We start from the raw sequence: 12,011 nt of genomic DNA, 5'->3' as shown, positions 1-12,011 counted from the left end.
ATTCAGATTAGACAGTAGTAGTTCACACCTGCAAGTATTTGAATTTGCATATGAAGAGCAACTTTGGTCTTTCCCATTCATACTAGTGGACAGGGATGCAAACTTGAATAAAATGGGGGGGGGGCTAAGTAAGCCCTGCCCCGCATAATCAATCACATGATGTGGTGCACGCACACCATTTGAATAGCAAATGGGGGGTTCCTCAAATATTTTATTGGGGGGGCAGAGGGACCCCAGCCCCTAGGAGTTGACTCCTATGCCTGTGGGTGTTCCCTTTTGTCCCTGCCTTCTAATTTGTCGATTCTGTCATGTCAATAAAGTACCAAAGATAGCACACAGACTTTGGTTTGTTGTTGTTGTTTTTTTAAAAACAAATCCCTGCCCAGAAAGTGTGCAAAAGCAGTTAGGAAGTTGTAAATTCTCAACACACACTTTTCAGATTAGTGTTCAATATCTGGTGTAGAAACTTCTGATGTGGTTTGCTTGTGCAGTTTTCTGGTTTTGTGCAAATTGGAGGGATCAAATGTGAAAGAGAAAATAAAGCTACACTCCTCCATTCAGGACCCTGGAGGAAACAGTTACAGGCACAGCCAGAATGACAGCATTGAGGAAGTAGTGGCCATGCAAAGGGGAATAGCAGAAAGCGATGGTTGAGCCACCTACCCAAAAACACAAACACAAATTGTCTGCAAGCCAAAATGCATGATTTAGAATAAGGATCAACAAACTTTTTCAGCAGGGGGGCAGTCCACTGTCCCTCAGACCTCGGGGGGGGGGGGGTGGACTATATTTTGAAAAAAATAATGAACAAATTCCTATGCCCCACAAACAACCCAGAGATGCATTTTAAATAAAAGGACACATTCTACTCATGTAAAAACATGCTGATTCCTGGACCGTCCACGGGCCAGATTTAGAAGGCGAATGGGCCAGATCCGGCCCCCAGGCCTTAGTTTGCCTACCCATGATTTAGAACCTGGGGGAGTTTCTTTCTTCCAAAGCTCCCTCAATGGGGGAATATCCCTTCAGCTTTTCAGTGAGCCCTAGGCCAAAAGGACTTCAAGTTCTAACAGGAACAGCACAGGGAAGAAAATATCTGTATCTGCTGAGAGGATAATGCAGCAACACTTTGCTCTTCCACCTTCTGTGTCGCGGAGTACAAGATGCACAACACCACTATTCTGTTCTTATGGTATTATACTTCCCACATTTGCCATGACAGATGTGACATTTCTATTGACACACCACATGTATTGCCTACATATCATCTCATTGCCTTCAGGCTATAGGACAAAGTGCCACCTCACGTGAAGAAAATCTTTCTGACATCTGTGGCAAGCAACTGTTTATTTCTAGTTGCCTGAGGATGTAACTCCAGCCTGGAATCATATAAAAGTGTTTTCTTAGCTTTTGTGTGATGTTAAAAGCAACTGGGGGAAAAGAAGACCACAACGACAGCTAAAGACCTAGTAGAAAAGCAAACACTTTTAAAAAGCCCCCCCCCCAACCGAATAGATTTCTATTTTTGTGGAGCTCTTGAATACAATGAAACTTTATTTTCTGAATGACCATAAATATGTTCAACATATTTGTTTACTTTGGAGTTCAGATAAACAGACTATTTGCATATATATTTGGGGTTATCAGGCAAGCTGAAGGGTTGATGGAGGAAAGCAATGCTGTTATGCTTCTTTTTTCCTTGTGCCTTTTTCAGTTTGACCCATGAAAACTATTCATCCTCAGCAATGTATATATGATAGTGTCTGTCAAATAGATAATGGCTACATTATGATAATAAGCCATAGCACAGGAACACTGGTTCTGGTCCTGCAAGAAAAAAATGGATCTCTGGTCTTTCAAGAAATAAAGTTCTGTGAGTGACTGGCCAGCAGATCAGCAAGTGAAATAACTGGTGTTCAACAGAACCTACATTGCTGGCATATTTCCATATTCTTCCAGTAGAAGGGAATTTAGTAGCTATCCAAATCCCAGATTCATCTTTTAGGGAACAGGTTGGATGGGTCAGGGGTCATCCTGTGTCTCAACCAGAACAGCTCTGCCAGCCTCTGCTCACAAAAAGACACCAACGTTGTTTTGCCACAGTAGTGTTTCCTGTTCCATCCACTAAAAATTCAGACAGGCAGAATGTGGGCATCCTTGCTATGGTAACCCTCATTATTCTATGGAATAATACAATAAAGTACAATATATAATAAATAAAAGCAGCAATAAAAATTAATTAAAAATCTTATATCATCTAGCACAGCACATTGCAAATGCTACAGCAGATAGAAAAATCTGTCAAGACCCTCAGAAGTTTGAAGTGGCCTATTTGGGGGGGGACGGGGGGGGGAGATTGAGAACCACTGACATGGACACATGTAACTGTAGCCTGATGGGCTTTTTAAATGCAAGAAACATCACTTTGGAAACAGAGAGAGATCAGAAGTTGGGAAAGGGTCTGTTGACTCCCACCCCTTGCTATCATGGCCATTTGTATGTATTGCAGTTTCGCCTTATGTAAACACAACACCGCTGTATAAGGACAGAAGCTTTCACAGCTGGAGACACAGCAACCTATTAATATGAGACATGACTCATTCAAGCCTCAGAAGGATAGCTAAAGGCTTGTTTAAATAATGTGGTCCTCACATGGAGGCACTGAAAAATATTTACCAGTGTTGGAACTTGAGAGAAAAACTTTGTGGTCATGAGTAGCGTACCCTCCATTTCGGACTGCTTGCAGCAAGTGTTGTTCTTTTCAGTTCAGTCATTGTCTACTCAGTTGTGACACCTAAAATGTAAGAAAACATTTTGAAATTTGGCTTGCATTTATGAAATGGCACACTTCAGTAATAAATATTCAGTACGTTTTGTACAGGTAAATAGGTTAATGGCTTTGTATTTTAGATGTTACACTGGCAGAAAGAAACTGAAAATGTGGGTTCTTGTTGGTGCACGTATTGCACTGGAAATGAATATGTGCTTACCCCCACCATCATCTAGTTATTGGCCAGCATTCCAGATGTCTACCTGACCATGTTTTTTCCAGCCTACTTTCTGTTGTGTATTTTCCATAATAAACCTCTAGTGAGCCTCTGCTATCGCTATGTAAATTTATTAGTTCAGTAATACAGGCAGTTTATTTTTTGGGAGGATCACAGGGCACAATGTACTTGCTCAAGGCAGTGAATGTAGGCCAGTCTTCTGCCATTTTGTCAAAAGGGTCCATATACTTGCTTTCTGATCCCACTTGTACAGATTTAATCTTTGTGAAGTGGTGACTCTGTCATATCACATAGTGGTTGCTTTAAGTAACCATCGGCTCTGCACTTAATGGCCTAATGGGGTGGGAGAAGTTCTTTAGATCAGGGGTTTCCTAAATGTGGTCTGCAAGCTTCATTGAGGTATCTTCATTCAGGGGGTCAGGATTGGCTGAGGGTGTAGCCAGATATTTGAAGCACAGCAGTGAGAACTAGGAATAACCCTAGCCAGGCTGTAGGAGAGCTATGGACAGGATCCAGGTAGCACAACAGGAACTGGAGAGCAGAGAACGGAGGCTGAGAAGCACAAGTACTTGAGCCAGGCCAGTGTAGAGCTCTTCTGAGGCCCAGGGTGGTAGCCTTGTTAGGATAAAGTTATAAACTCAAACAAAAAGCAGCTGGTCCTTGGCAGCGGCCCCTGGCCAGCTTAGCCAGCTGGCAAGGCCCAGGGCAAATGTACCCGGCTGGCCCCCACCCCTGCATGGACCTGACTTGAGCTCCAGGCCACAAGAACTGTCTGCTACTCACTTCTGATAATATATAACAGCAAAAGACTTACCTGGAAGCATTTATAGCCAAGCCATACCAGGGGTTGGGGATGATGTTATATTAGGACCCAGGAAAACAAACCTTCTTCTTCCACTTTGCAATTTCCTGGGACTTGCTGAAAGACGCATGAGTACACAAGCCAGGAGAATTGTAGCTGGGATTCCAGTTGGCCCTGAACAGTGTGTATAAATGATATGCCCATTAAGTGAAGCTCTGACATGGTGGATTTAGGTGGTCGCAACCTGGGTGTGGAGCCTTGGGGGCACCAAAGGGGGAACCGCAACTATGATGTAGAATGGAAGGTGAGAGGCAAGGCCATCGAATTTTGGCATTTGCACAGGGTGCTGTTGAAATTTGAGACCCCAGGGTCCACCACAATTTCTGCCATACTGTTTAAAGTGGCCTGAGTTATTCCATATTGGACTAAGCAAACAGAGATCCTGAGTAATATATATAGGTTGTTAAAGAGAATAGCTGAGCTTACCCCTAAATATTGGGTCTCCAGGAGGTGTGATGAAATGACAGCAAATGGGTCAGTCTAATATTGCCCAGGGCTCTTGTTGACTTAATGCCAGCAAGAAAACCCTAGCCTAACACACCTTTTCTTTCTCATTTACTTAGGCTGGCTTTGGGTTATTACATATAATGCCTGCATTTTAGGATGCTGTATATGTAGTATTTTCCGTGTTAACTAACCTAAAGTTCAGCCTAAAATATTCCCAAAGAGGAATAATAATAATAATAAAGATGGACATTATGGAAAAAAATAATGCTTTAAATAACAGCATATGCAGCGGGTGCTGTCTTTGTTGGGCTTCTTGCCCTGATGGCCTCTACTGTTCTCTTTTTAGCATTCTATCTCTGGGCTGGAACTGCAGAAGTCAACAGGATAAATGTGCTGCAAGAAATATATACTTTCATCCAGTGGTTCAAAGCCCCACATAAAAATGGTACAGCCTTATCTGTCCACAGTGAATTGTGGCAGGAGACAGCTTGGATCAAGTCTCAGCATGAGTCCTGGCTGTGCGTGCTGCTAAGTTTAGGGAGCATGAATAAAGGTATTTATTCCTAGGCAGAGAGAAAATACGAGACCAATTATTTTCTATGGAAACTGGAAAATAAACACCCAAACTGGCAGCAAAACATCTCCCTTCTGTTTAAGAAAAAGACCAAGTGAAAGGTTACTTTGTAATCTTCACTGCTAAAGTGTTTATTCAGTTAAATTCCATATTAGCTTTTTCTCGGACAAACAGAGCTTGATACAACTCTCTAAGTCAAAGGAAAGAGTCCCTTTGACTTCAGTGGAAGCTAAGTCACGTGACCATAGGGACACATTCATCTGTGGGTCAGTCAGCCCTAGCCACAACTCATTTAAGCCAAAAACCTAAATTCAAACCAATGTCCTGCCTTTAAAGTCAGTAGAACTCAATTTGCCTAACCGTAAAGGTTTGTGGACTGGCCTGCGTTGAAAACGAGGTGATGTGCTAGTGGTTTTTAAGGAATGCTATTACCTCCTTCCCTGCAGGTGACTCCCCAACATAACTGATTACCATCCGAGTGTGAGCTAGCAGATAAATTTCCAAATAAGCTTCTTTTTCTAACCCTTTGCCATTCAATTTTCATTTACAGTAATTTTCGTTTACCGAATTTTTGTCCAAAATGGCGAAAAGAAAAAGATATTAAAATCGTAAAATTTATCATCTGTAGGCATATATGAAATTGTCTAATATTCAAAGGGAGGGGATTTCAAAGAGTAGGTACCACAACCCTAAAGGCCAAATTCCTACATTGTGTGGAACAAGCTTCCTGATAAGATGGTATCTGTCGGATGCTCTCACCTGCAGACCAAAGGGTTCAATTTGGTATGTTAGGGTTGAGAGGATCCTTCAGATATATTTCATTACATTAGTATATATGATTATAGCACCAACTTTCTGAACGTTAGTATTTTAAATATTGAACTAAACACTAAGGAAAATAAGAGGGTCCATTTTATACCAGCTATGAGCTGCAGAGACAGTTGAGCTTGCACTGGTGGCTAGATCAAAGGGCACTTGATGCTATGGTACTATAGACGCTACAAAACAAATGGCGAAACAGACTGCAGGAGCTGGAAAATGCTGCCCACCCAGCCAAAGCTGTTTTCCCTATTATCCCCCCCCCCCAGCTTAATTGCACTCATATCTTTGCCACTGTCTTATTCAGTGAGATGACAGGGATTTGCAAATCCCTCCCTCCTTTCCATTGAATTCAGAGTATAAGTATTTAATTTTCTAACCGGTGTTTTGATGCCTTGACTTGAGCTCCTTTCTTTCTATAACAGAAAACACATTCTGAAATGTGTATTTACTACAAGTTCACAGGGTAGCAAGTGTTGCTGGTGAAGTAATCTGTTTGTCTAGGGTAGTGTGGTTTATCAGTCAAGTGTCCTTTGGCCCAGCTACCAGTACAAGCTCTGCTGTCTGTGGCTCTCAGCACCTGTCAAAAGGCTGTTGCTAGAGCAACTGGATTCTCTCACGAGACAGACTTTTGGTTGCGAGGCAACTGGCCGTTAAAGTTTATCTGCAGTGGCTATTTTTCATGAGGCTAACAAGTAACTTCTTATTGGGGTCTTCACATTATGAAGCATAGCTAAACATCATCAAGAGTGCCCTAATGAGATTGTCAGTGAGGTAACAGAGAATCAGCCTCATCAGCCAGGCCACTGCAGTGTTTGGTGACTCTACTTTTGTGTTCCTTCCTCTGGGAAGCTAAGCTGAGCTCTGGACAGGAAACTAAGGCCTCCTCCTAATGCTTATTTTCTTTTATTGCCCCTGTGCTAAGTGCACCATGGAGTCTGCAGACCAACCCCACAGGATACAGGCTGGGGTTTGCGACAGTCTCCTATGCAGTCACTCTTTTAAGATCACATTAATATGTGTTTAAAACAATACTCCTGACCACAGTACACCGGTGCAGTTGTACAATGCAGAAAATAGCAAAACCATTCAAACAGCTCATCATAAAGGAAAAGCCCACTGGACAAAGAAGGACACAAGGGCATGACCTGCTTTAGCCAAAGCATTGCTATAAATACATATTTTGGAACTGGCACTTTTACAGTGCCACATAATATTTATTCCATACTTGCAGGTGATCTTTCAGTGTGATATCACCTAAACTTTGGAACTCCCTGCACATTGATATTAGGCAGGCGCCTTTGCTAGATTGGTTTTTGGCACCTGCTAAAAGTTTTTGTTTTGTTTAATCTAGTCTACCCAGACATGTATATTTGACATGCATTTTAATATGTAATCTTATAGTGTATATTTTTGAAATTACTGATTTATTCTGACATTTTTTAGGCTGGCTTGTTTTAAATATCTGGTTTTCTTGATAATTTTAATTTATTTTAAAATATTATATGTAAAGTGCTTAGATGTTTTTGTAATTAAGCGGTATCTAAATCCTGTTAAATAAAAAAGTGGAGCACTTAACCCCTCTTCAAACAGGTACTATTTTAAGCAGGAGAACATTAGCACGGCATGGCCTGCTGTGCTGGTCTGGCTCTCATAGGATAAGGGTATTATTTCATTTTTGACTCCATGAATGTATATGCAAGCAGAGTGTGCACATATCAGCATGATGACTGGAAAATGAGCTAATAAATAATTCAGCTTGCCATCAGTTGTATAGTGTAGGCTATATTTAGGAAGAATATAAATTTTGAATAAACTAATTGAAGGATTTCTGCTCACACACAGTGCAATCCATAATCTATTTACCTTGGAATGGTACCATTAAGTCACTGGACTGCTCTGGAGTAAGTGGGTTGTGGATTACACATCTTATTCATTACTGTACAATGTCTTATTCATTTTACCAAAGGCTTTATCCGGATGTCTATTCATTCAGTCTTTTTTTTTAACATGGGGTTGTGTCTAGCATGAAATTTATTAAGCAAGGGTCAGCTGTTTCTCAAAGGAAGTATGAAGGCAGAGAGAGAGAGAGAGATAAATAAATATATGAGCTGCAGTACAGCATATGCATAGAGCTGAAGTAGCAGTTGGCCATTTATGCAGAACATTTTTCTTTCCTGAGACCATGTGAGACAAGGAAGATACTTTTTGTTATGAGATGCTTCCATGTCCTTGCAGTAAAAACTGGACTGCTCAGTACAAGAGACAGAAGTTAGGGCACTTCTGTGGCGATCACAGTGTTTCTTTCAGATGACTGGCATGCTGGAATTCCTAAACGTCATCCATGCAAATCCCCATGCTGACCGTTGCTAGCAGAATTAACATGGGTGCGTGTATACAGGGAACAGCCATTGTACAAGCCCACTATTGGCAGATCCAAACCATTTTAATACAGATACCTCTTATATTATATACTTCCTGTTTAATTGCTGGGTCTTGGACTAAAGTTGCTGGAGGAAATTATATCTGGAAACACCTGGGAGAAAAACCTGTGGAAGAAGTGGGGAAGGTCTTAATTTCTGGTTTCCTTACCTTTTAAAATTAGTTTATTATTATTATTATTATTATTATTATTATTATTATTATTATTATTATTAAACAGAGCTATTTCACTATTTAAAAAATGGGTGCAATTCAACGTAGTGCTAATGAGATTGTTCCATTACTGCAAGTATTTCTGCTTGCCCAATGAAACAATCTCCCCTCTACCCCGCTATTCATGGGGATCTGCCAATCCTTCAGGATGCAGGGGCGGTGTTGTATTAGTGACAGTCCTTGGGCTGGTTTCCTCTAGCAGGATGGGGTAGTTGAATCTGGCCCAGTGTAAGGAAAACAGTACCGTAATTCTGTCCTAAGGAGAGAAACTGGGCTTATTACAGTGCAGTTATTTGGCTATTCATCATGAATCCCCAGCCTAGATAAGCAGGAAGCAATAAAACAGGCTGGACCTGCAAACAGGAGATGTTCTATTAAAGGCATAGGAGCCCTGAAAGTCTTCAACAGTGCATTGTTAGTACAACCTTGGCAGACCAGTGCTACAGTTGCATTTTCTTTTTGGGGAAAACACACCAATATTTTATTGGGGTGGGGGGCTGAAGGGACCTCGGCCCCTAGAAGGTGGCTCCTGTGATGGCAGCATAACATATAAAATATTGTATTATAACCATCTGACCACACAAGCTCCCAGAATGGAGCTTTACATCACAAAAAGGTCATTTGGATCCAATATTTCCTTGAGCATGGTTGATACATTAGCTTCCATACATTCTGCCCCACACCAAGCCTGGATATTCCTCGCTATTCTGCTGCACCGCATCCACATCAGTGAGAAGAGATTGATGGAATGTATACAGGATAGTTATGGGTTCTTCATCTCATCCACTCTTCTCTCATCGTCCCTGCCCTTTTCTGTCCTGGGTATTTCTGTACCTGAATGCACAGACACAAATACAATCCCAGAGTTCAAGGGCAAATGTTACCAGCCTTTATTTATCATGTTCCACAATGAACAACGTGGATACCTTACTTGTGCTCTTGGTGGTGTGTGCATGTGCACACAGTATCCACTTCCAGTTTGTTTGTTTTTAATTTGCAATACTGAGGTCTTGCACAAGAGTGATGTTTAGGTATCTCAACCAGCTGTTTGATTTGGCATGGTTGGAATGGGTATCAGCATCCCAAAATATTAGGAATGCCCCAAACACCCAGTAATGTTAATCACACAACCATGCATTCACACACACTTAAAACAACCCCTCAGAAACAATGAAATACCAAAATAATGATAAAGAGATTTTGTGCAACATATCTATCTATCTATCTATCTATCTATCTATCTATCTATCTATCATCTCCACTGTAGGACTGCAACAATAGTATCCAGAGTAAAACCACATAATTTACTCTATGAAGACCTTGAGAGAATAACTCCTTTGAGCAGGGTAAGCCTTTGGTCTGTGGCAGCTGGTGAAAACAGGTGCCTTTTGTTTGGTAGGCAGGTGAGGAGCAAAGAGAAGTAGGGGCATGGCAATAGCAACCACCCACTAACCCGTCACCACACATGTGACAAATTGCTGACACTAAAAAATCTGCTAATGAGGCTTCACATCAGCAATGACTGCAGTTTATCCACAGCTGCACACAAGAACACACCCACAAGAACACACATCAAAATTACAAGAGATAAAATGTAAGAACATTAGAAGAGGCCCAACAGATCTTATCACACTTTGTATCAAATTGCTCCACTGGCTGGATGCGGCTTGCGGACTGCCAGTTGACCATTTTTTATATAAATGATTCATGTTTCTGCTTACTTCTGCATCTTGTGCCACTCAATGCTGCAGTATTTTTAGCTTTCTCAAGCTAAGCAGATCAATATGTGGATGAGAATCTTTCAAAGGAAATCTAATGAGTAACAGCTAAATTTGTAACTGGCTATATACAAAAGGTCACCTTGTCATCTGGATTAGTAGGAGCTGCAGGAAGGCAAGTGGAGACCTGCAACAAAATGTTCCAGTCTCTCCTCAGACCTCAACAGGTCTGCTCTTGTTCAGGTCTCCAGCCAGCCTGGAGCAGGACCCTTGGGGTGTTGTTTAGACTAGAGTTCAGGAGGAGGGGGGAATTTCAGGAGGAGGAAAGGAGGGGGGAGAATGAGAAGTAAATGTGCAAAAACCAATGAAAAAGCAGAAGATGAACTTAGAGAAACCATTCATTAATTCAGAAAAGAAAAATACATGTGGAGAACTTATTATTCGGCTTTGTGTTATTGTGCCTTCCTCATGTTTCCGTTATATTGTCAGCAAACAGGAGGGCTAAACATTTTATTCAAAAGGAAAGCTGAAAAAACAATACACAATCAGCAGCATAATCAAGCATGGGATGCATATGCAGGCCCTCTGCTTTTCTCCTGGCTACTTATTCCTTGTATAAATTTTCTAGAGGAGGAAATACCAAAGAATTCCTTTAGTATAACATTATTGCAATTTGGATTTATTATCCATCTCCATTTCATCATGCCAGAGAGCACACATTTGGTATACGTTTTACATGAACATTTTATTAATATACCGTATTTTTCGCTCCATAGGACGCTCCGGACCATAGGGCGCACCTCATTTTTAGAGGAGGAAACAAGAAAAAAAATATTTTTCTGGTTTTCCTCCTCTAAAAGCCCTGTTTTGTTTTGTTTTTTGTTTTGTTTTTGAGGATCAGCTAAAAGTTTTGCAGCTTTTTTTGCAAAGGGAAAAGCCCTGGGGTTTTGGGGTTTGTTTTTTGGAGAATCAGCTAAAGGTTTTGCTGCTGTTTTTGCAAAGGCAAAAGGCCTTTTTTGAGAATCAGCTAAAAGTTTTGCAGCTTTTTTTGCAAAGGGAAAAGCCCTAGGGGGGTTTTTTGTTTTTGTTTTGAGGATCAGCTAAAGGTTTTGCAGCTTTTTTTGCAAAGGGGGAAAAGCAAAGCTCCTTTTGCAAAGGGGGGAAAGCAAAGAGGAAAAGCCCCATTTTTATGGGGTTTAACTCACATTTCTGAAAAATCTTAAGGAAAGGGAGCCATTTCTACTGTTTTCAGACAGATAATCTAATCAGCCAGTCACATGTCCTGGGGAAACAAACAACTTCCCTCTGCAGCACATTCAACAAAGGAGGGCGGGGCTGAAAGGGAGCCGGGGACTCTTATCTCTCTCCCGATCTCCTGCTGATCAGCTGCTGAGCGGGTCCTTTCAACACTCCCTTTTCTCTTTGTAAAATAAAAAGCACAATCTGCTTTTGGCCCCTGGGCAATTCAGCTCCAGGGACCACCATTCGCTCCATAAGACGCACAGGCATCTCCCCTTACTTTTTAGGAGGAAAAAAGTGCGTCTTATGGAGCAAAAAATATGGTAGTAATGGGCTGAGCACAATGATAAAGCAAGGTCATAAAGGTAGCTGCAGAGAGGGCAGAATGCCAGCAGATAACATGAGCAGCTTGTATGGCTGTAGGACTTTAAGGTCAGCTCCCACATGGGCAAACATTAATGCTGTCACTACATGGATCCACTCCAGGAATTCACAAAAGTCACTCTCTTACGTGTTGGCTTTTATCCAGCAGCTGAGCAGCACAACTGCAGCCAGGATATTCCCGTCCTTGGCTAAGGAATGGCTTGCTGTTCTCATTGACACTGAGACCTTGGGTTGTATGCTTAGTTTTCAAGACTGGGTCATCATCTGCAGCAACCTACCTTCTGTTTAACATCCATGTGAATGTT

At 41.5% G+C, this 12,011-nt stretch overlaps 1 long non-coding RNA gene across 1 annotated transcript; it reads right to left on the bottom strand.

Annotated features, from left to right (window-relative positions):
- Positions 1-1,535: 1,535 nt before the first annotated feature.
- Positions 1,536-3,972, bottom strand: LOC117044719. Its single transcript, XR_004426317.1, has 3 exons — positions 3,823-3,972; positions 2,677-2,794; positions 1,536-1,763 (listed from the first exon to the last, which is right to left on the bottom strand). It is a non-coding gene; the product is annotated as an uncharacterized LOC117044719 (long non-coding RNA).
- Between the last annotated feature and the right edge of the window lie 8,039 nt (positions 3,973-12,011).

The sequence above is a fragment of the Lacerta agilis genome, chromosome 3 (genome assembly GCF_009819535.1).
Source record: "Lacerta agilis isolate rLacAgi1 chromosome 3, rLacAgi1.pri, whole genome shotgun sequence".
NCBI lineage: Eukaryota > Metazoa > Chordata > Lepidosauria > Squamata > Lacertidae > Lacerta > Lacerta agilis.
The sequence above is the reverse complement of the archived record's forward strand: the minus strand, read 5'-3'. Positions and strand labels throughout refer to the sequence as shown.